The 26228-nt window shown below is 42.4% G+C and overlaps 1 protein-coding gene and 1 long non-coding RNA gene across 6 annotated transcripts in view; one reads left to right on the top strand and one right to left on the bottom strand.

Moving 5' to 3' along the window:
- The window catches only part of LOC111246806 (uncharacterized), a 92449-nt gene that overhangs the window by 45557 nt on the left and 20664 nt on the right, over positions 1-26228 (bottom strand). The window lies entirely within an intron of this gene.
- The window catches only part of LOC111246814 (uncharacterized), a 31086-nt gene continuing 13976 nt past the window's right edge, over positions 9119-26228 (top strand). The window contains exons 1-5 of one of the 3 annotated variants that reach the window (XR_015322733.1): positions 9119-10380; positions 11697-11953; positions 14277-14438; positions 21871-21927; positions 23916-24758. This is a non-coding gene — a long non-coding RNA (uncharacterized LOC111246814). Of the gene's footprint in view, positions 10381-11696; positions 11954-14276; positions 16655-21870; positions 21928-23915; positions 24759-26228 lie in introns of those variants that run through there. The other 2 variants (XR_015322734.1, XR_002671811.2) reach the window with 2 other exon arrangements.

Here is a 26228-nt window from a genome sequence, read left to right as displayed (position 1 = left end):
TATATATATAGGAAGTGAGAAACGATGCTGCCTTAGTCTTGGTATTGCCTAGGGCCCACTTCCCAAGCATCCACCCATCCGGCTAACTTGCCATTTCGCTCCCACAACTCAGCTTCATTCTGTTGGCCATTAAACTACCCGCAAGCAGAAAGCCGTACCGCTAGTTGTGCGACTCAGCCCACCTTGATAACATAGCTACCAACCGAATCCCTACAATATCCTAGCAACACTAGTCCCATTCCTGGCAACATTGCGCCTCTCTTCAGGCACTACCTTCAGCCTGCTAGTCTCCGTTAAAATGACCCTCAGCTGTACCATCTTCGGCCACAACGTATAGCCAACTAACTTAACAAAAGCGGCCCACTGGCACCTTTCTTTCCTTTGGAAGTCTCGCTAATAAAACTGTAACAGCTAATCTTAGTAGCCCTGAAGTGATGGGACATGCAGATGGCAATATCTAATTTATTCAATTCTTACCGCTAACAATTCTAGCCCACTACGACGTTCCGATGAGACCCTGGAGGGTTTTACTGGAGGACATAGAGCTCGCATCGCTCTCTACCTATTAGGGAAGCTCACGCTTACCACCTGAGTAGTAGTAGTTGTCTGACATCAAAAGCAGATAACTGGACGCCGTCGTTAAGGTGTGTCTACGAAGTGAAGGATCACACAGGCAGAAGCCCCTGCGCTGCTATGAGTCAGACCCCTTACGAGCATATAATCAGTATCAACAGCGAGAGGTCCCTGTACCAGCTTGCAATCAGTGTGTCTATGTTTATCTATGATGAAAGGTACGAGTTAATTCGATAAATGTAGAAGGGTCATCGTCTGTTATATAATACAGTAACCTGAATATATGTCGAAATAATGTCGATCATTTTGCCGCAACAAAACTCAGCAAATAAATACGGCCACTAATGCTCTTCACTGCAGTTAGATACGTTTAATCGGTATTTTCGAAAGCCGCACTTGCGTTTGCTTATAAGGTACAATCAAGCCTAAATCGGAATTAAAAAAGTATGTCATGAGCTTATGTTGCATAATACAACAGCTTTAATAAGATATTAGCTTTGTTACTTAGTTTTGTGTGACGTCTGCTAAATATACAGACAGAACGCTGAGTGCGGACGTACATATTATGCATTCTGTTGTAGCGACAGGCCCTCCTAATGTCGGATTTCAATAATAGCAATTACGCCCTGTCAATGAGGGAATTCATCGTTGGAGGAAATCCCGTCTCTTCTCCCATCGACACTTTTCACACATACCTCAAGACAGGTTCAGCAAGGACAAACTGTAATTCGTCGAGTTTTGATTCAGTCTATGACAGAAAGAATATCAATCAAGTGCATTTGTTCTTACCTATCCTATGCGGACGCCCTATGATCAGAGCCTGCTCAAACAGACATATCATACTACAACTAGTGTCACCGTCGTCAGTGAATACAGACTTCGTCACCAGAACGTCGTAATCGATTCGTCTTCGGTTCCTCGAGTGGCAATATTCCTATCTACCGGCATACGATGTGCTATATATTGGCTAGCAAGAGAGATACTCATAGCCGGCACGTGTAAGACAATCCGCAAAGATAGCAAACAGATGCTGAAGGAGACTGTCCATTAGAGTGATGGTTAACGTGAGACGTGACGGTGTTGTCCCGTCAAATGCAAGACCTACGGCGTTTCCTAGGTCTTTGTATCGCTAAAAAAAAGCGCACATTGCATCGAGAAGAATTGCCACCAACCTTCTATTGCCTATACGTGTCTTTGCTTCTTTCATTCGGTATATTCCTTTCCTCAAAACATACTTCCGCCTTGCTTCTCCGCGAGACTGTTAGAGTCTGCACAGGAAGTACTATACCGGAAATGGGTCCACGGGGCATTCGATCGAGAAATATATAACCTGAGGGAGCTTATGAGTCCATGCAGGCCATTTCGTGCCACTTGCAACGAAGATTTGGAAGAACCCTCCATCTGTGCGGAAGCAGCAAGCATGCTTTTGGAATATCCCTCAGTAACCCAGGGAAGGCTTCTTAGAATTGAAAAACGATATTTTTTTCAAACGGATACTTTCTTTCGATAAGTCTCGCTAACTAATATAATCAGGAGTGGAGGAGTAGGCCACCTTATAACGTACAGCTCGTTCACGGTGGTCACGTTCTATAGGAAACGTTTCAAAAGACTCTTTAACTAGTTAGAAGTGAAACCTGAGACGATTTCTGAGACAGAACATGTTTTTTTCGTGTTGAATATGCTTCGATCTCAAGCAAGCAGCATTCGCACTGATGAAAGTTGGCTTATTCTTTTGTGGACGCGGGCGTAATCTTGGTAGGCTCACGACTGCGACACTCTGCCAACGTTACAGGGTGGATTTCGATCATGTTTCACTCAAGACCTGCGGTATTCGCTCATTCTTAGCTAGCATGTCTTCTCCTTTTTGGCCCTTTTAGAGTTTGGCCCTTACTGAGCCAAGGAAAAGGTAGCTATATCTGTCTGAGGTCAGAGCGCTGCTCTCTGAAGAGAACGAGACTCTTTAGTGAACCATGGATCTTGCCGGGCAAAACTTTTATATGAATTTTGGATAAAGGAAAACAGGTGACCAAACTGGGGGCAAGCAAAAACAGCATACGAACATACAGCCACTCATATATTATATCAGGGCAAGAAAAGGACATTTGAACATAGTTTCATAGATAAAAGTGTCTGTATCGTACGACAACGTCTCTTAGTGATTTTTTTCTTTCTATATTTTAAACATGGCCTTCAAAGCGGAGCATTTGAATCACGAGCCGAACTGTGGTCGTGACTGTTGTTTTCGATGACTTTTCTAAAGCTAATAACTTTAGTAGATACATTAGTACTTCGAACGTAGAAGCGGCTAGAATTCTATGTGCGTATGATCCAAATTTTCCTCTATGTGCGCTCCCCATTTAGTTCTTAATATCCCAAACGCGGTCAAACCACTCTTCTTAGAACAGATACAGATGTATTAGACAATCACTCTAAGCCCCTTAAACGCAAAGCAAGTTTCGAAGACTGCAGTTAACTCTGCTCTAAAACCTTTACCTGAATTTTACCTCATCTGCTAAAGTTCCCGTAAAAACGAACGATAGAATCCTGACGTTTTCACCAAATTAATATTTATTTTACATTAGTTAAATTGTGTTTTGAGGCTCATTAGGGATACGCTGATAGCAGTTGAAAAATAACGGCCTGATAGTGATAATAATAATAATAGTAGCCGATTAACCCAACATCGCCAAGCAGACACTGCTCTTTGATGAGATGACACGGGATACGAGTCACTTTCATTTTTCTGACGTTTGCTAAGAAAACATTCGAATTTTTATTAGCAGGCAACTGCGAAGACAAGGCCTATTATAGCGGCTACGGTCTAGCTTACTACAGCTTTTTCCAAAAATTCTTCAAAAGAATAGACCTCCAATAAACAGTTGCGAAAATGACGGCAAGGCAAACGATAAACAAACTTCGCAGAAGTAAAACAAATTATTCTTTCTCCGTGTAACATACGATGAACATCAGTTCGCGTAATTCATCCTCACATCCGATATCGAATTTTCATCACTACCTTCAATACACAACACCTGTCCTATCTGCATTCAGACTTCAAAATCTTCCCGTATCCCTTTTGTGGCTCGTTGTCTTTTTCAGCCGTTTACGTCCTATAGATATTTACTAAAATACTGGAATATCATTAGCTAATCCTATTATATTCGTCTTTTTATCGGTACTTTTAACATAGTTTGGCGGTCTATCTATCACGCCGCTAACTGTTGCCGTTGTGCGTCGCATCGAGCATCACCGAGAATAAGAAAAAAGAATCGATTTAATCGTGACCTTTTGCTTTATAATTTTTTGCTTCTTGCCAATTACTAGCCGACTCTTAATCCGTTGATTAGGCCTGCGAAAGAAATCGACTAGACGCAAGAGATCCGCCTTTCTTCCGACTCGTCGCCGCACAATTCCGTTGTAACAACGAGCAGCGTCATTCCAGGTAGCAATACGAAGTTTAGCGTGAGCGTTGCCTTAATAGTAACATCGTCGTTGGTAGAATAGGAGCAGCAGCATATTGAGTATTTATAAATTTATACGTACCTATACATGTATGGGACAGGTGGATGAACATGGCCAATGCTGCTGCTGTTGGTGTCGACGATGCTGTTGACCCTTTTGTGGTCGAATGAGTACTCCTTTAAGGCTGCTGTTGCCCCTATGGTAACAAATCAACGCACTATTAGCTGAACTATTTTATTCACTTGGGGTACACGGAGTTTCGAAACTAGCGCCTTTCTACAGATGCCGTGTGTCCTAGATGGTCCGACAGCAGGAGGAACTTTTGCTTCCGTAGCCGCTTGCGCTGTGTCCTAATGTCAGAGGCTAGCGTAGATGAGGGACTTTAGTGAGACGTAAAAGCGTAACAGTTTTACGAGCGTTCCGACCCCCAGGCGAGGACAGTTAGTTATATTGGGACAACCGTTGGTCACCATTATAGACAATTATTTCTTACTTACCCACCTTCGTCGTTCAGGTGGAATCCCAGCTGATAAAATAAGCTATCCATTTTATGTCCCTTATGATTTTATTGTTATACTTTACCCTCTTAATTCGTGTCGGAGCGATTAGCTATCAGCAGCAATGTACGTAAACAAATTAGTGCTTGTTGATTCATTTGAATTACAGCGCCATTAGCAGACAGCAAAGGAGCGGCCTTGAGTTAGCTGCTACCAGTTATATTTCTGTACGATTCTTAATGCAGTTAGCGGTATTGGTCCCGACAGCTCTCTGCTAACGAGAAAACAAAAAAATAGGTTTGAGATGCGGGCATAGTAAACTTTTTTTCAGAGCTATGAATTTTCATGCGCGTTCAGTTTTTGCCTCTGCCAGATGAAGTGCTTACTGCCATCAGCAATCACGCCACGACAGGCCAATCAAACGTCGTTTTACTAACATTACGCGCACTGAGTCTGTAAACGTTTTACTTCCATTTGTTCTTAGCTTTATCATTCATTTTCTTTTTACGTCATTCGAACTTTACCCGATGCAACGATCACTATCTCTAGTAATTAAGATTACTTTTTTCTTCCTCTTTCAGCTTGGCCTACCCAATTGGATTCACTTTCTCAGCGAGTAATTACGATCATCTCGTCTTTTTTCTTAGATGGTACGATATCAAAGAGGACCTTGTGGTCCATTTATTATTCTACGGGAAAGCGAAAATGAACCTTGGATATAGAGGTAAGCAAACCTAGTCTTCTACCTTTTATTATATTTATATGCAAAAAAGGTACACGAATAATAATTTTTATCCATTACACCATTTTATGTTGTTTACGAGTTGTACAAAAATATTGCTGAACAGCCATAAAGTCGGGGATCCCTACTGGGATTGGAGCTGTATACTTTCATGTCGTCAAGCTCTAATATATTGTATCTATCTAACAACACAGTGATAAAGCCGATCTTGAAAGCATCAAATGAATAATTGCATGTTTATTATTGGCACATAAGTAACAAATTCTCATATCTTTATTTTCGGCTTATCGATTTTATCTTCGTATCTAAAAATTGTAAACAGTTATGCTTGTTGGAAAATTTATCGGTGATTTTCTACTTGCAAAAACGAAGCCTAGTAAAGTGGCCTTTACGAATTTCTTTCAATGAATATATTTAACCTTATCATGTAACGTCATGTATTTACAAGAGAACATTGGTAAATAATAGTGTCCACATACTACTCGAGTGATGCGCTCAGCGGATAGAAGGGAAACAACCTACAATGAGAGGAAGCCCCAAGCATCCAATGAAACCATTCCAGTCACAAAAAATAGATGAATACCATTATTCGTTTACATTAGATTGACGTGTGCTTCGGATGCTCTACGGCAAGTGTCCATACGATTGTGGCTGTATTTGATTCATTGTGTATTCTATGCCCCTAAAAAGTCTATACCCCAGCAAGGAACATAATTCTGATATATCATATTAGTTCTAACAAAGGGGTGGGGTACGGTAGTGAAATTGTACACGCTGTCAATACTTCAGGAGCGTTATTTTTCCCTACAACTTGTTATCAGTTTATTCGCATAATAAGTAGTTTCGATTTGTGCCTTGAGGGGTAACAGTAGGAAATATAAGTACACATATACAACAGTAAACAAATATACTTTGACAACCCTAAGAAATTTCGTCCAATAGAATGTATGAAGACGTAGAACGTACAACGCTCGACGTATGAAGTTTAGCCAAAAAATTTTTATAAAAATCATGGTTTGTGAAAGAACGGAAGGACACTGCGCAACTCTAGATAAAGGGATTCACGTCCCTCTAAGATCTGCTCACACCCGAAGAATAGCATCTTCGACTCTGAATGAAAACCACTTTTGATAATGTTCTCTTTTGCTGTCAGTGATTACTTCATTTTACTGGCTATTGGCCTTGCACCCAGATGTTTGTAGCGAAAGTTGCATTGCCAGGAATCACCCGATTTTTAGTGCAGGCTAGGTTGGCCCTTCTTTTTAAAAAAAATTAGGGGCAATCGTAGATATAGCACGTTGAGACCTAATCTAGAACTAACGGCCTTGTTCTTCCAAGATCACTCATGACAAATAGTGGTTACTCAAAGATTATACTTACGTAACTTATGACTAATAGCACCCAGCGCCCAAAGGACAACAGGCTACTAAAACAGACGGCTTTTTTGAGGTAGTGTAAAGGAAATAGCGGTGGATGCATTTTTGTGTAACATTTGAAGTTCTCGTAAGTATGGTATCTTGTACATTGCGACTAGATTTACACACGACCACAGCGAAAAGCAGAATGGCATTTAGAAAGAAATTAATCTCTTTGTTAACATACATCCCAACACACAAAATTGTATGGCCCATGCAGCCTTGCAGATCCAAGTCAGCGGGCAGCCTATCGAGAGAATATGCATATATTCTGCTCCTATGTACATAACTATTCGAGGCTACGGCAGCCCAGCGAACTGAACCGGTAGAAATCCTTCAAATTGCTCTTCAGACAGATCCATCACAAACTAGCTCCCTGCTTGAGGATTTCGCCCTCAGATGTCCACCCGCATTGACATAATCGTGCGCCAATTTGTGGGTTGTGCCGACTAAGCACGGTCCCTCTGCTTTAACAAACAGCAGCATTGTTTTACGATAGTTGACCAACAGTTCACTACTGGTCTGCTACCTATATGCGAATATATAGGGCCAGTTAGCTATCCTTTGTTACGTGCACGCAGTTGATATACGCGGTCCCCTACATCGATTAACAACCGATCAGCCAGCCAAACATGTCGCTCGAGTTTGATGAGGCCTCAGTTCCTAGCGTTTCCCCCTGCACACCGGTCCCGGTCCTTTGTCAGTAGCAGCCCTATTGATATTACTCGGAGTGAAACATCACCGTTGCCACGGCCGAGCCTATGCCAGTGACTTGCTGTGTGAATAGTCTCGCCGACGACAACAAAGCAATGTCTTCATGACTAAATTCCTCTAGCTATCGCACCCACTACCAGATCTAGTAATTTCGTCATCCCCCTAGGTTCCTCCTGATTTCCCAGTCGTTCTTTACTCTCCATGCTATCTCTTTTCCATCTTACTCTTTTAGAAAACGAACCATAGCACTCTCTGCAGTTGGTAGTGTATACAGCAAACGTTCGTCCATGTTGCTGCTGCCATGTTACGTCCCTACTTGTCCTGGCCTATGTTTATTCTACTGGCTCATGTCATTTTTGCAACTGGCTATAACTTCCAGCGAAGACAGTTGTAGCCAGTAGAAGCTTAACTTTGTTGGGAGTCCTCGCACCTTTCAGGTCCGTCAGACCCAATCCGTATTAGATAGAAGGAGCGTAGATGGTGAGCGAAAAAATAAAGAGATAGGGATACGGTCCTAGCAATTCTTTTCGTACCTCGTTTCTGTGCACAGCATTTCCTACTGCAGTTCAGGAGACACATGTGTACAACAACAAACAGATGTGCGCACACCCAGGCCCACACACACAGAAGCATGTGTTGATGCCGTCGACATGATCGTCTTAGACACTTCCTGGTTCCGGCTTCCTACCTCCAGTGGCAAACGTTAATGTATCAAGCGCGTACATCAGCAAAAGAGTACTATGTCTTTGCGCAGTTCCGTCGGTGTTTCTTCGTATGTTTCACGTTCTCATTGTTTCATTCTCTTTTTTATTTCTTTTTCTATCTCTCACAACCTAGAGGGATTTCCATGCTATTTAACTGCCTAAGGACCCCACTGCCGGCGGCCTATTTGACCGCCACGATGACAGGTCCCAGCTAACGCCAGCCAATGGAACCCCACTGCAAATGGATCCCTCGGACGCAAGGGGCCCTTAATAACTTCGCTCTCGGTTTGCTCGAACCCCGGGAATCTTCTATACCAACCACACCTTAGCTAACCCTGTTGTGCTTTGCGCTGATAGCGAACAATGGTGGCACGTCGTAAAAAGCTTCCAAACGCTCTCAGAGGCACCGTTGCCAACCTTAAGTTCACCAGCGCGGCGTCCAAATGTTTCTCGGAAGCCCGGAGGAAAACCGCAAACCTCAAATGGGCCCCTTATCGAGTACTCGCAATGGTTGTTTTTTGTCGTGCCATGTAAAAATGCGCACAGCGGCAAGCAGTTGAGGCAGAACAAATCTGAGCTTCCTTTTCAGCCTTTACGTTCTCGCTAGCGCCCCCGCATGTCAGAGACCCCACTTCATGCCTCTTGCCTTTTTGCCTCAAACACGTTTTGCCGCTATGCTTCAAGCTGAGACGAAATTCAAACATTCACTGCTGTGCCTTCTATTCAATTCCGTCTTGGTGGCCACCAACTTTTGACAGCTCGAAATCTCTACAGTTTTTGTACATAGGTAAACTACACTGGGCATCAGCCCATTGGCGTTGGCTACACACAAATCTTTAAATAAAATCCTGGCCGTTGACTCCTACTGAGCTGGCCAACCAACAGTGCGAAATTAGATATGGCCAGGCCATGTGCCATCATTTCCCGTCACTATGACAGCGATAGATAACACACGTCCTTCTCTTCCACTACAAGAGTGTTCCGCAATACTATTGACCCTTTATAGCTCCGTTCTCCTCACGGCAACCACTCCCAATTGAACTCGTCAAAGCAAAAGCAAAGTATAGCTGTCCCATGATACTGTCAGCCGCATACGACACCAAGTGAACGTTGGATCTTCTAATTGTCTCCGTTCTAATTCACCCCTGCTCCACGTACTGTGTGTGGAATAACGGGCGTGGTACGCTTGTTGGCCGAACGGGCTGCTTGTTTCCTACATGTTTACCAAGAGGAGGGCTAGTTTGGTGACAAACCTGTCTTTGACACGTACATGCGCAAAGCAGATAATGGACGTGATGGAGTTTGGGCCATCATCTGTGCTCGGTCGATGGTTTGCACTGGATGCTGTCGCTGGTGGAAAGCAATAATGTGAAGCTGCGACTACGAACGACCCACAATCACTGCCGACGCTGAGATGATCGGCAATGCGACAGCTTAGCCTGTACCCGGCAAGAAAACGATACCAAAGGAACGTAGCAGACAAAGCAGGACCTGATTACAACGATGACCGAAGGAAAGACCACAATGACATATGGAAATGGCGGTGACGACAGCAGGAATCGGGTACCCTATGTGACCAGCAGAAGGATTTTGCTGTACAAACGTTCCGAAGACTTGTTGCCAACAAGATTGTAAGCATTGCTGTTGGCATCAAGAGCGTTTTTGCTTAACCAGAGTTGCTACTTGGGACAAAAATAGCCCTGGCAACATTTCGGTGCACCCTCCTGGCAAAGCACGTTGCCCCTCTCGAAACACTGAGTGACAACGGCGTTGGAAAGACTCGTCCGCTCCGTGGGCATTGCCTGGCGTGAGCGAATAAATAGTCGCTGCGGTGATACGGGCTTAGCGCTGTTGTGCTTTTGCATAGTAGCGTAGCCGCTTGGATCTAGCAAGAGAAGTAGCCAGTAATCCCGTGTGGCTGGAATAGATTGTCACACAGTTTCCTATTTCGTCCTATCCTGTTCCGTATGCCCGTAAAACAACCCTTTTTCCTTTAGCACTGAAGCCAACCTTCGACATTTTGCTGGCCGTCCTTCTTAGGCGACTTACCGTGCTTCCTGTCTCCTACCGCCTTTGATATATCGCCTCTCACGTATAACCGGCTTTTTATATGATTTTCGCAGTGTTCCCTTGACAGGACGGGACAGTAACAATTGGCAACGGTATTACGAAAAATATTTTGTTAGTGACTCAACCAATGGAAACAGTTTCTTCTTAGCAAGAAATTAGTCAGTACCACAAATGGCGATCATTGTGTATGTGTAGGTGTGAATGTAAGTACCCAAGTATATATAACGCAGCAAGCTGCCATACAATCTTAGAAGTTCTGAAAAGCAATAGGCGAGAGTTCACTTAACTATTTTTTGAATCCCACAACAATGTATTAATATCATAACATTTTGATAGAAACTACGTTGCCCCCTCAGAACGGGAATAGTGATATACAAGCTTCTTAGAAACAGTAACAATTGTTTTTGTCATTACCATAGGCAATTATGATTACGGCAAATAAAACGATGTAGATCCTTTTGCTTCTGAAAACGGTTTTAAATTTTTTACCGAAAACCATATTCGTTTATGAATTCGACTACGCCTCATGTAGGCAAATTCGACTTCTTCTCGAGGTGTATGAGGTCTACGAAGGTCGGCCATTCTCTATAATCTATAAAAACTCATTAGACAGACGCCTTCTGGGCTATGATTTCTGGCCAGTTATTACGACATATTGTATTTCAACGAATTTCTTTCTACCTTCTTGTTTGCATATTACATCTTGCCACGTACAACTAGCCAGTTCTTCTTAGGCACATCGTTCTGTCATCCGCCGAGCGCCGGTTGACAAACGAGGCGGCCTACCATATTCCTTCTGGCCTAAGGAGGCCTGCCATCGCTAAAAATTCCTTTCACTTCGCTGCTCTCAGCGCCACTTTGACTGCGCGATGTACAAACTCGTAATGGTCATGTAGCAACAAATGATTAAATAAGTGCACCCGCACTTCACTGAAGTGTTGGAACCGCACGAGGATTTAAGCTTTCGCCATACTTTGCCAAAACCAGCTGTCGGCATACAATGCTCCATTAGCATCACATTTCCGGCCAAACGCAAACCCTAAACGCATCCTTGTAGAGGTGCTTGTCTCTTCAGCTTAACTTCTATATTTTCTAGTTTTCCCTTTGGATATTGTCTTTACGCGGGAGTTCTCTGAATGACGGCTAAATGCTCGTTTTGGCATTCATCTGTGATTCTCTGCAAGCGCCTCTTAGCGTCTATGTATCTCTAGGATAATCTGGTCAGTTAGTTAACCTACGGGGCCAGCAAACGTCTACCACGTGCAACAAAGCATCTGGTTCAGCAATATCACTCGCACGTTTCCACTGTATACAGACAAAGCATTTCTTACGGTCGGGGTTCCACGCCCTACATAACATAATGCTTTGATAGTAATCTGATCCTGTACTACTCATGTGCAGACAACTTTGTAAATACAGGACCTAGAGCGACAGTCGACGGGGGTGGCTGATCGCACAGATCCGACAGCGTCACCATCCTGTTTGGTAACTTCAGATATTTTCACTCCCTTGTTTATAGATGTGGTGTTACAAATTCACGCGGATACCCTACGGACCCCACTTGAAGAGGGCTGTTCAACTTGGAAGATTCTGCGAGAGCCAGCAATCACATCAAGTAGTTGCGCATCCATCAAGCAAGCGACCACCTCTGCCACGAGCTGAAGATGGGGATGGTAAAAGATCTGCGGTCACCAACCATTTGTAATAGGGGAAAGTGGCAAATTCCCTGCCAGGGGACTACTGCCGATGACGTAATCTGGCTAGCGATGGTCATTGGTAAGCCTCCCTACTCCATCACGTACAGGATGTACTCGAGTGACATGTATAACTCTGCTTTAGTCAGGATGTACTTAGCAGGAATAAAGTTTAAATGCTCATTAATTCCCATGGCAAACCCGGATGACCGTACGCCTAGGAGCTGGTTGGAAACGGATCACTCGCTTACTGAATACAAAAGTTTGGTTAAATTCGACCGAAAGACCTAATGTGTCTGTATGATACACATTTAAGGAAAATACCTACCTTATAAGCAAATCTAACAATTTTTAAGTATTTACAAGCGTTCTATTTTTTTTTTTATTGTGGTCTGCTATTTAACAACATACCTATATAGGCGTTAAACGTCTGTTAAAATCGTGTTAATAATTCATCCTCAAGTGAGATTAAGCCTGTTTACCGTTTGGGAAGCGAAACCCTCGTTAGTCGCAGATGAAAGGAATCTGGTATGGTACACGCGGTCTACAGGTTTTACCCTGAGATCACTTTGCTCTATAGCTGTACTACAAATATGAGTAACAGTTAAGTACTCATGCCTTAAGTCTAACTGCACGCCTTTTCTCGTTAACATATCCGGTAGATAACAGGATGCTCCTCATGCAGATGAAAAACAATACACCGTGACCACAATGAAGTACACAAATCATAAAGGATCGAGAATGAATCGATGTACTTCAAACAGGCCACCGTTCCAGTTAGCGTCCTAATCTACGAGTCACTTCCTAATAAAAAGGATACTTTGTTCCTTCTTCCTGCTGCCTCTTATTTGCTCCGTTTCAATTTCCTTTAACGCTCGCTTTTCTACAGAAAAGCGGCATAATTCGGACATTTTTCGTCGGTTGCAGCGGACAGGCCGTGTGTGCAGCATAAACCACGCATTCATACACTGTCCGCCTCGGCCTTTGTGGGACCTTTTAGTATCTCAAGTATCCAGTGTTGCATCCTACTTTCTTTCGCATGAGGCCAGTAGTGCCCTAAACTTTTTCATTTACAAGAAGAAAAATGTTATGCGATAATAGCTTTCCGTCTTTTGGCTTAGATATAACTGTAGGCATCCATCCGTACAAATGTGTAGGAAAGCAATTACATTCCTGTTTACGTCCGCTACCACGACAACGCTCCCAAAATTATGGCAATGGTATACAAAAAGTTAAATAGTGCCGAGTACACTTTTAACTCAGTCCTCAATTGTGTATTTCGTAAAGAAACAATCTCTTTGGAAATTACGATCTCACCTTACATCGTCATGAAGGCAAACACGGATTTTTGTTAGACTAAGTTGGCAAAAGTTTTTTTTGCAATTATGTGATAAATTGCATAAACATTGCGCCACATAAGCTCTGCGCAATTGAATAATAAGTGTGAATAAAAGCAATTTTTTAAGCTTCTAACAAAAGAGTTCAAGATCAGTGATCCAGGCCTCCCTATTTAACACAATTTATGTGAACACAAATTTCCGTAAAAAGCATCTGTACATTTTGTCACTCGCGGCCATGACCCAGCTTACCAGTCCAAAAGTGAAACAATAACTCGGCCCATTTTACGCAGAATTACTTAAATCACAAACGCAACCAATTGTATATTGCGTTAGTATTCACTTCAGCGTCTTCAGTTATCCTTGGCCAGTTTCACTTGGGGTTACTTTTGTAGCAATTAACGCTAGCAGCACACCACTAATCAAGAAACGCGATAACACCGTTAAACTGAAGTGTTCCTGCGGTCCTGCACGATCACATGTGGGCTTACAAACTCATTAAGTCTGTCACAAAACTCTGAGAATGGCCATGCATCAGTCCCATGAAAAATCCCAAAGAGTTACAGGAAATGCCCCGCTTTCTTCAACGCTAAACTTCGAACCTGCCAGTAGCAATGAATGGTTTCAACTTAGTCTGTGACAGCCTTTCTTGCGTCGCAAGGCATCTGAAGAATCTACTTCAGCATCAACGATTCTGAACGCCGATTTAATGGCACCGTATGAAACCACATGGCCTTCTTTGCTTATGACGAGAAGGCTCAAATTAAATCTAGAATAAAAATTTCAAGTTAAACTATAAAACTATTTCTTTTCAAAATAGAGAAAATTTTAAGTCTTATAGATGTTAAATTCTATTATTGTAATTCCATCACAACATTAATAGTTCTTTTTTTTGTTTAAGTATAATATTGTTTAAGTATAATCATTCCTATCGAATTAGCTCAACCTGGTATTTTTTATTATTGATGGTCGGGTACTTCTCATGCTTTTGTTACGATCTTTTTGAACGGTAGCGACGTCCCATTTAGGGTTACCTCCACTCAATCAATAGCTTATTCCCTTTTTCAGATTAACCTGAGCACAGGGTTATTCGCGGATGGCAGGATCGAGGCAAAAAGGATACCCCGCATTACACAGCGTTGGGTGCTAATTGGAGATAATTAACCGGATCGCCTGAATAATGGGGGCCCTGTGATAATAGTATAGAAAGATCATTTAAAAATGCAAAAGGTAGGACTTAGGCTATATTACTTTATGTATCTATATGGTAACACTATGTGTTCGTGTTGTAATTTTGCTATAATCCTTTATTGCTCTAGCATATATATATAGTTAGAATTCTTTTCTGTGCACAGAAGGTTTTCGCAGCGATAAAAACCAGTCAATGTACGAGGCACTGTCATTGGCAGATTAGCTTATTCATCATAGGCGTAACAATAATTAGCAACGGGGAGATTTCGTGAGGAACCATGCTGACCTGTTTCGCGATGTCCCGATCTAAGGGGATCCACCAAAAAAACTAGTACTTCATTTTCGCTAAAGGGAAACATCTAGCGTGAAGATCGTAACTCTTTGCCTATTAGACGTTGTCAGTAGTTGTTCTGGCGAGACAACAAGATAACAATAACGGGATGAACGGAACATTCGATCGGAGCATTTGAGCGTGGACGAAACAATAACATACTTTTTTTTTTTTTTTTTTTACATATTTTTACATTTAAAATACCGATCGAAAATGAAGACTAGTTAAATGGTAGAAAGATAGATAGTGTAGGGTTTGCAACGAGACAGAATTGTAATAAACCGATAATTTAAACTAAGCCGCCTTCATTAATAAGGGTAGGGGAATATGTCTCATGATCTACAATTGCGCTTGAAAGCCTAACACTCCCGGTCTCACATAAACATATCTACGCTAAAGTAACCTCCAAGCCATACGAATCGATCTTGATTCTGTTTACATGTCACTCACATATTCGAAGAAATGATTATGTTTGAATTTGTTATAAACGCTACTTCCTTTAGAACTTGTTCCAGGTTCTTCTCCAGAGCAAACGACAAATTGGCTATAAATCTACGTTGCTGAAAAAGTAGATTAGCAGAACCGAAAATAAAACCAGTCTCAGCTCGTTTGTCGTTCATGTGAAAATTACGGCGTACCCAGACGACGTAAGCATCGACCTCTAGAACGTGTGTACGCCTTTTTAAGAGTGACGATACATTTTCGCGGTTAGGTATACACGTGCGTGTACAGGTTTGGAATGGTACTGATAGACTAAAGTAGACGGACTGATGTAGAGGCAACTAAATCCTCAGAAATTTGTTCAATTCGAACTTTGATCTATAGCTTCTCCGAAGTTAGTTAGCGATGCTTTACTTTGCGTCTGCCTACAATTGGGAATCTATTCGGCTCAAAATTATACCACTACAATAGTTGAGTCTGACATGAGAAATCAAGCAGGTGAGGTAGGGGCATTGGTGACGCAGCTCTGCTTTGATTTCGATGTTCACTAGGCGTCTGACGTTCGAATTTCGCCACTACAAACTACTTAAATTACTGAGTAAAAGGTAATTTAATGTTTGCGGGGGTAACTTATTCGGTTGAGCAGGAAACGTTAGGATGTTTAGCAATTCAGGAGCAACCCGTCCCTTATAAACAATCCTTAATGAGCTGTATCCTAGTGAGCTTGACATCTAGTGAAACACACTCGTTTTGCTAGCCCCGAAGAAGCTTATCTTCTTGTTGCCTGCGCGTGTTTTACCGAAACACTTGTATGAAACAACGACAAAACAGGGAGAATGCCTATCGAATATAACTAAAGGTTTTTCTTAAGGCTTTATATTTATATTAGATCACGGCTTAATTCAGTTGCATATATATATGATGATACCGTGTCACTCGAATACGACACTGCTATCGACAAATAATGTTAATTACCACGCGTCGTATTCAGATGTCTCGTACATACAAGTAGTCAAAACCTGACTAATTGCCCACAGTTCTTCAACGTAGCCGAATTCGTGCTCAGTGGTCAGACCAAATGTTTTTGGTAGGGGCTTTGAGCATTCTATGTGTGGCTGTAAGACTTGAACCACATCGCTATAATGAGAATGTTGCCTATCTTTAATTATGGGGGGACGTTTTAGACTATAGGCAACATCGGAAACCTGAACTGCTTTTGTTCACTCACCAGCAGAGAATCTACAGCCGTTTGATATTTCAAGTAAATTATGAAGCTATTTGCGGGATACTATGCCTTCTATTACTCATAAAGTCGGTACTCTCTTGCGCCAACTTGTTAGAGAGCCATAACAACGATGGATTACTAGTCTCGATATAGAGATTTGGCACAACTTACTCTATCATCATAGAATGCTTCGCCATGGACTGCGTCAAGGCCGGTTGTTTATGACTTGTCCTAGATCGACCTGTCGATTGCTGTAAATAAAAGGGCTTAGTTATATAGGGTCATATCGATGATCATCTAGTCACTGGCTGAGCCAAAACTATCTACCGAGTACACGCAAAGATGCTGCATGAACGAGCCGCATGCACGTAGATTATCCATATATATATATAGATAACCACACTCAGTCTACATCTTATCTGTATATTCGGCATCACACTGGATCATACGTTCGGCCTTTGACGCGCCGGATAGAACAATGGCAGCCCCTAAGTATGGGGACGCCAATAATCTACGCGCTTGGTCCCTTCCCTGCGTTGCTGAAGCCGAAAAGCTACAGGCGTTTCACTATAACTCAAGAAAAACACGTGAAAAACGTGAACTTTTTTTTAAAACAAAACTCTATAATTACATTTAAGTGCAACAAAGGAAGATAGAACCTTATACAATTATACTATCAATGCAGAACGTGCATGCTTATTGATTACACCCAAATTGAACGCGCTATTTTGGCTCACTTTAAGAGCTTCTAGCAAAATCTTTGAAGTAACCCAGTCTTAAAAATTTCAATCTACTAACTGCGATACCCGAAGTGAACCTCAGTGCCTTACGTGATAAATAGCCATATCTTTATAAGGTCTCTCTATGATCGATATATTAATAAGAATTTTGATAACGCTTTTTCCCTAATGCAAGAAGACTTTTTGATTGCGTACCACAAAACTGTGACCCAAAAGCTTCGTGTCTAACCCAAAATTTCTATGAACTTACGGCCTGTGATTATTCATTCTTTACGGGTGAAATCACTCGTATACATTTTCTTCAGGGAAATGTATACGAGTGCTTGTATATATACATGGCTTTACACACAGACGTTCAGCACAGATAAAATTCACAGCTTCGTCTTGCGAAGTCTGTAATATAACTCTGACAGTATATCTTGCCACATTAAATACACAGAAATTTCTTGTAGTTTTTATGATATCTTTATTTGTTGGCGCTGTTTAACCTTCCCAAAGTTCGAAAGAAAGTTTTGTGCATCTCTAATATAAGTACGACACATTTCCTCCAAGTTGAGCGTTGCGTAGAAATTAAGTTGATTATCGAGAAGCTGAATTTGTCAGGCAGACAAAACTCACCCCGAAAATCTAAACATTCAAGTTTTGGTTATTACTTGTGACCTCTTATGGGTCGTCTAGGTACCAAAAGAGATAGTTCAGCTTCTGATATTATAGACTGCAGATGTTCTTCGCATTAAGATACCTTCGAAAACATTATCACCATACTTAAACTCAGCAACAGCAACATTCTTTTCGTAAACAAATTATTATAATTGCTACTTCTTAAATTGCGTCGGCGGCCGTTTCATGCATAACTGTGTGTCTTGTGCGCTTTATTTCTTCGTTGCGCACGTTTTCCGCCGTTTCTCAAAGGCTCTTCCACTTGAAAGGTAGGTAACAGCCATATAAACAACAAGCCTGACAAAGGTTCCTCTTCACGCCTCAACCTTACTCCTGGCTCAACAGACCTCTTGGAACAAGTGTTCGCCACCAAAGCGAGAGGCAGAGAGAAAAATGACTTCTCAGGATTGCATTCTCAGGATTGCAGGCCGACAACGGGCGGCTGGCCACGCCAAACCTCCGCGACTACTGGAACGGTGTTGCACACAATAGCAGACTACCAAATGCACTAAACGATGTCGTTGACAAACAAAAACATTTTCTTGAAAAAAACGAACTTCGTGTATGCGCACGGTCGCTAGATGGCGCTAGATGTTAGCCTCCACATTAACGGCACTTAATTATAAAAACTCGGTAACTCTGATGAGAATAAGCACGACTGTTAAAATTTATAATCGGAACTAGCACTACTCATCTCTCAGACGAGACAAACAGATTAGCAGAAAACACATTCCAGGTCACTTTTTTGTCTTTTGCGTACTTCTACTTACGGCTACGTCGTTCAAATGCAAACACTGCAAAGGACATTTGCGATGCATGTTCATTGTGTATGTATGCAACGAGGTTAGGTGTTACTCTCTTTTGAATAGAACTTTTGTCTGAACCGCTTCCTCTGGCAGTGCACACAAGCCATGGCTGCTCGCCGCCAAAAACAATCGACTTACTATTAGAGGCAACGTTGCCTGATGGAGTGTATTTCCTTGCGCTGTAAATTTTCCAGTAGCTCTCCTTCAACTTATCTCTCTTTTCGATCTCGATTCGCACTCGGTCTACCCAGTCTTTCGTTTCATTTACATATAATTACTGTTGTTTTAATGCAGCAAATCGAATCAATACGCAACCTTATCTGAGAGCACCCTCCTGGTGAACGGCGGCCATATGAGACTGTGAGAACGACCGAGCAGAAACGCTTTACGTAAAAAATGATTGAAACGGCAAGCAAGGAACACGTCATGCGTTTACGAGTTCGGATATAAGAACAAAGGCCATTTCATCAAAGAGAGCTTTCTTACGCCTATCTCAATTCATATAGTAGTTTTGGCTGTCGTTTTAAGCCCAATCAATGTGACGGACTACCTGCCCATTCGGTAGCCACTAAAATCCCAGCAACTGACACTCTTCGTCTCAGAAAAACGTGAACTTTACTGAGCTTCCCATTTCCGACTTTTCCTTAACCCATTCGTTTTCCTTCTTTCTTCTCAAAGTTTTCCTCGAGAATTGCCTGACTCGATCTAAGCCGCCGAATTCCCGCAAGGTATCGTGGTTCACCCATCTATATGCTCCTTGCTAGAAAAAGGGTGGCACGCAGTGAATTTGCCGCACGAAATTCCCGCAGAACTCTATTCCGTTGACTTGTAAAAGAAAAATACCTACTTACTGAACAAGAATCGATGAGAAACGCTTGAAAGATTCCTGCTGCTGCCGCTGTTGATCTGCCAACGCAGAGCCTATAAAAGCTACCGCGTTCCCAACAAAGGGGGAAATGCAGGACCCACCAATGGGCCATAATACTTGCTTTGCTTTAGCTCCACAGCCAATTCCCAAGCCTCATCTGTGAGCGCGGTCCACGAAGCATGAAGCGAAACAAGGCCGCCTCAAGGGACACTTTCAAAAATCTCAGGTTGCGCTAGCAGCGCAGCTCGTCGCAATGGCAAGGATGATGACAATGAAAGCAAGTTAGCGGATAAACGGAACGCTCGACCGTCCGCGCCTCGACCCAACGAAACCGAATAGCGAACGACATCCGAGCAGTGCAATGGTCTTCTCGACCCTTGCAGTCAGCGCAGTGCCACTCGCTGAAAAAAATGGGCCGCCTAGAACGCGTGACCACTGGCTCACCACCCATCATTATTCAATTCAAGTTGTTTTTATGTCTTATTTATCTTGTTTTCTGTGTATTTTTAAGACTTTCGATAGTTGCATCATGGCTCTAGCGATTTAACTAATGAATGCTTGGAGTTTTATATTCAATCCTACTATATCCAAACAACCGGTTTCTTCCAGCCTGAAATAAGGTTTGTTCGTGCCTTGTGTTGAACCTAGATGGCTTCACCGAATATTAGTATCGTTAGAAGGCAAATTTGCTACCGTGCAAGAGAACGCATTTTCCTACTAACCTTAGTGATGCTGACTGCACCGTTACCGGATGCAGTCAGCTCTAATAAACTAATTCCGTATAACCAATTTGTGGAAAATTCAGCTTAGAGAATACTGATTGCGTAGCGCCACGCTGCGTTCTATATTGAGAGTTTCTAAGAATAAACATGATTTTATTTTTTCCTCGGTAGTTTACTTAAGACCAGCATTTTTCTAACACGACGGGCGACTAAAACAAAATGCCAGGAAATTGTTCTGCCGACAGCCATTTGAAATCATTTTTAAAGTGAGCAGATGGGTCGCAAACATTGCGCCTTCGCGCGTTCCATCTATGTTATATTGGGTAGAAGCAGGTGGGATTTGTTAACCCCAAAGATTCGTAAAAAAATATGTTTGACCTATTTTCAATCTGGTCCTTTATCGAGCTCAACCTTTCTATTGTTAATATCACAACGGGTAATCTCGAAAGCCTTACCCTTTTTAATACCGCAAAATCGATACGTCCTAATATTGATGGCAAACGAGACAGCAGTGTCCTAAGACACTTAATGCGTCTAATATCGGTGCTCATACGGTAACGCTAGCAAACACTCTAATAAAATTTTTATCCTAGGAGCTTCTGCTTCGACACACTATCCCTACCGCTATTACGCCTGCCGCGATTTCCTATGCTTGTATTATCTTTCAACCCACCGCCAATAGTCTAAATGCTGGCAGGAACCTGCAAGTTCTTTGCCACCGAGGGCGGCAGCATTGCATGCTACCTATGACCAGTGAAACTGGTTTCTGTTAACGATCCGTTTTTAATTGTACGCGTGTACACAGGTACTAGATACTACGTCGCGGAAGGTCCACTGTTGAAACCATTGACAGATGTAGCAATAACGGCGTACCTATACCGCGTTGACCTCGCCGCCCACGAGGGCCCACCGGTCACATTGGCGACATCGGTCGCATTGGCGGCATCGGTTCGTTTCACGCACGTATGCTTAGGTAGTCAATACTCTCAATACTAAAATAGACTCGTTTCGGTAGCCCACCGCGCCCTTCCATATAAGTACTATAATGGCCACATCCATTAAATGCTGCTCTATTACGGCCAAGCTGAATACAACGACGCTACGGAAGCAAACGCAGACATGAAGGCAGCCGAGTATACCGAAGAGCTGTCGATATAACGAGTCTAGTCATACTTATTCGCTTTCACTCGGTTGGTTCCGTGACTCGAAGATGAGGCTTAATTGACCTTACTGAGGCGGTGGGCAATAGGTATAGGCGAGAAGAACTAGGTATGGTCGCTCCACTATTGCAGTCATGATGGAGGGAAGGCGCCATCCTATCGCACATTAATGAAGGACAGGCACGATAGCTGGACAAAAGAGGAAATTCCGGGGGGCAATGAGCTCACGACTCCCATATTTATATAGTATTGTGTTACAGTTTCGATAAAAAAAAGGATACGGCATTGTTGGCTGAAATAACAACAATGAGTAGGGAGATGAGTGGGCCTAATACAATCTATTGACTGGATACAATTTTAATTTCAATAAAAAGTTGGAAGTTGATGAATTAACGGCAGTGCACGAGCCGGGAGAGGAGGAGCGAAGAACAGCTAAGAATGATGTTGCATCGTTTCTTTAATGCGCCCACCAAATTTTGATTTGAATAATTAACTAATATTTGTTTTGTTTATTACAGTTTAACGATGAATTTAACGATTTCAAATGGATTTCCTCCAGTCGATAGCGTAATCAGGTAAGCGTCAATGAAAGCAATAGTCTTCTTTACCGCCAAGTAAAACGACGAACTGATAATCTGCTACTCGTTCACAATCAGTAGTATGATTACCAGTTGACTGCAGCCGCCCAAGATTACATACAATTCTGTTTATATTTGTGCAGCTCGCTGTCTATTTTTATGACAATAATATTACTGGATTCTATTAGCCGTCCGAACGACTGAAGCCATAATCCATCTCTGTAAGTAAATCCTGTACAGTACAATATAATGTTCGAGCGGCTATATAAATACAAAAATCTTTACGAAAGTGCGGCAAAAGTATGTGCGAGAAAGTGCAAACATCTTTGCTGGCTGATAAACGCTCGGATATCAATATAAACACAAAAGGTTTCCGTCTCCGCCAACAATAGAAGATTTTACAGGCCCATAGAATAGCCAATCATGGCCGCCGCACACAAAGGGAAACAATTGAAATACAGAGCGCTGACTCCACTAAGGGCTGCTGCAGATGACACACCAGAAAGACAATGGAGCCAATAGCAAGCTCGTTCGGCGCGCCTCCCTTCAGTACCAGCCGTCAGTATTATAGTATCGACAAGGACTAGGTTGGACGTCTCCGAACTCAGACCAATGCTATTATGGCTCAGAACGATGCTTACGCGACAAAGACAAGTCACGTTTTTTGGCTTAGACTATACACATGTACATAGCAATAGCTGCTGCAGCAAGACTCGAGTACTCAGAGAATGCACATGTGGCCACCGTCTAAATTGAGATCTTCGATATTGAACAACTCGCTCGTTGAGCGGGAAAAAAGATCGACATTCAATAGATGCATAGATATACGATCAAAAAACGGGCTATAAGGTACAGTAGTTAATAAGGATAATTAGACACTGCAGTTTCGACGTCGACCACCTAGACGTTGTCTACGACAGATGCCGAGTGTCAAGTTGGCTGAAGAGCGTTTGTCTAATACTTGAATGAATTTCGACACGCACAGTTACGCATCCATATAGCAACTATCTAGTGTTTAAATATTCTTGAACATATCATCCAATGATCCTATGCCTATATCGTACAAGCGTGTTCCGCACGAGGCAACGACCTACAATGTTGAACACCAATGCCGATGTGACTGTTACCAATGAGCTGATGTGATACATAACGATAAATAATGTATAAATTGGAAAAACTACCCATAATGCATTGACCTGAGAAAAATTTAGAGTTTCAAAATGGCAATGCACATATTGCTGAAGAACAAAATTGCTTTTGCTACACCATGCACTACGGTATTACTGCAGACAGCGAACGCTCTTTCAGCGCTATTAAAGCTTCTGCCACTAGTAGCTAGCCCTGAAGCCTTCTTTCACTCTGGCGTCGACACCGGGAACAAACGTCTAGGGATGACAAGGCGCACTTTCTGGGGTATAGAAGTCTCTTGATGGGCAATCGCGAAGCAGCAAGAGAGGTGTATCCTTTAAAATGCCAACGTTTGTTTTATAGAATTTGTCTCTGTCACATTGGTACGCTGGTGACACCACCAGTTATCACATAAGTTGTACGTCCAGGCAGGATCGCTACGGAGAAACAAACTTCGGCAGCCTCGGGTCGGCAATATGCGTATACATAGGTATTGTGCATTGCACTGAACGTTTCTGGTAGATGTCCTTGACTCTACATGATACTACTTTCATCACATAATGGTCCTGGAGTTGGGGTCAAATCAGGAACTTATTCTACAAATAATACTCTAAACATTCGAAGTGCTCTACTTTAGGACATTGTTTTGAATGTAAGGAGATTACTCATTGACCCGTATTAAGTCCTGAGGATGATTTAACGTTAGAATATTCACTCGATGTGAACTCTAAACATTTGGAAAGGTCACAAAACCACAAGCTCCCTTCGAAAAGGAGTTCCAAAAATTTCCTAGCAAACTGCACCCGATTGACCTCAATAACATATTCATTAATGCCAGCCATTTCAAATGTCTGTAGAAATTAATCTGCACGGATAATGGATTAGGCGACCAATCGCGTATGGAAGGTTCGTGTCGCATCCGCCGTACAATGGCCGCTGAATAAGGGTAAGTCCGCTCCCAGGGGTGTTGCTCGAAGGCGAATGAACAATAACGACTCCTCCTGCAGTAGCTACATCAATAACCTATGCGGCAACAACAATAACCCCAACCCTAATACAGCAATCCCAATGACACACTGGACATAATAAAGCATGATTAAATAGCTACTGGATTGTATCGTTGGTACGCGGCCAATGCACGCAAGGATCCTAGGACTCAATCGAGCCGTCAGTGAGCCTGACCAAAACATCCCCCGGACAAAAGAAGTATCACATATTTTGTAACTTCTTACATGAGCATATGCCAGTGGAAAATCGGCTCAAGGTTCTAGCAAAACATTTTTAATCTCAAAGCACTAGCTGACCAAATGATCTACACTCGTTCAAACAGCTCTACGCATGTCGACAATCACCTCCAACTTATTTGGTATACAAGAACATCAGTAGGATTCGAGGTTTCACACCACGCAGATCTCAGGTTTGAGTATTGATTTCCCCACTTTCTAAGTACTTCCTCACCTGACAACCTGAAGAAATTCAAACAAGTTTTGATGAAAAGACATTAAAGGAACAACGAGTGCATAATAGGGTTTGAAACGAATTTTTGTTATCTTGACCTAGCAATCAGGTTCAGAATAACGCAACGGGTGGCATCGTTTTGTAATGCCTGCACCGTGGCGCTAATGAATAGAGAGTCAGTTGCCATTTGAAATACTATGATATTCGCTCAAAATATAGCGTATATTACTTTCTAATCTCGAGACGATTGCCCATCAGAGTTCGAGCAGACGCCGTCGTCTTGGCTGATATTGACGGCGATGTTGTTTGTCTAGCACGAACAGCTGTACGGCATAAGTGAAGCAAATGTACGCCCAAAACCCATCCTTAATCCGAACTGTTTCCGCCGGATGTATCTTATAACAACATCTGAAGCAGAAAGCTACGTTTCATCTCGTTAACGAACTAACTGTCTAACGATTCAGTCCACACTGACAAATTCATTCTCGATAAAACTGCTGATAGAAATGATACGTGGGCATGGGAATGCATCGCCTTTAAGACAGCTTCACTGCGTTGTCTTCCTCTGATACCTAAACCACAAACTCGACTTTCTGTGATAGCTTCCAGTTCTCATAGTGCAGCGCGTCTATTCTCGTACCTATCAGATTTTCCTTATAGCAACAATATTATCAATACAATTATCTTCACTTGTTTACGTATGTGTCGTGTGTATACTATTATGGGGATAAGCAAGAGATTGGGGGTAACACGCATTCGGAATGGTTCAGTCACTGATGCAAATGTTCACGCGCTTATGAGCATAGCTGAGAAAATGATTGCTCGGCGTTTTAGTATAACGCTGCGTACGGTAAGATTCGTATGGTCATTGCTAGGCGTTATTGCTTACTGGACAAATCTCTACCGTGCGCATCTAATGCTTTATTCTCACACATATGACATGTTTCACGTATCATTATGGCAGGATGCTGATAAATTTCTATCAAAGCGATGGCTTTAATATATTCGTTTAACGTGTTAACACATTGACATACGCAAACAGGCACTGGCAATGCGGAAAGCAGATATCTGCTTGATATATTCCTACGCTAGGTAGATCGGGTAACTCGCTATCACTAAAAGTGGGTGTAAATTTAGGAAACAAACGTAAGATGGTAAAGCAAATACGTCATAAAGCCATGAATCATATATGTTCTGCTCGTCCTACACAGTAGTCCTAAAGGTCTTCGTTCCATACGGATATTATAGGACAAAGGAATCGTCACCCGAGGGTCGAAGGGACACGGACGGGTAGGGCCCGTATAATTACAATTAACCAATATAAACTAGTCAGTCACGGCTCTAGCGTATTCAAAAATTTGGTACAGCAAATAGTGAAGGCTGCCGCAATCACCTTTTTAAGAAGCAGGTTGTGTTTGCAGAGGTCCGTTCGTACTAGGCATATGCTAAGAATGGACATTGTAACGGCCTGGATAGGCCTACAAGGGTCTGGAGTAGCGTTGTGATATATAGATACAGAAACGTTTCATGAAACCTTCCTTTCACCTGGTATAATTGATCGTTTTACCCTTCATTTTTACCCTCATCAGTGACTTCCGCTGTGTTCCTTCGACGTGTCAATAGATAAAACTTGCCCACTGCACTAAGTTTTATCTGTGGGTGGTATTTTTACCGCTACTAATACAATTACAAATGTAGTGATATCGGTACTT

This window comes from Varroa destructor, unplaced genomic scaffold, assembly GCF_002443255.2.
Source record: "Varroa destructor unplaced genomic scaffold, Vdes_3.0 BEIS01000003.1, whole genome shotgun sequence".
Taxonomy (NCBI): domain Eukaryota; kingdom Metazoa; phylum Arthropoda; class Arachnida; order Mesostigmata; family Varroidae; genus Varroa; species Varroa destructor.
This window is presented reverse-complemented; position numbering and strand designations above follow the sequence as displayed.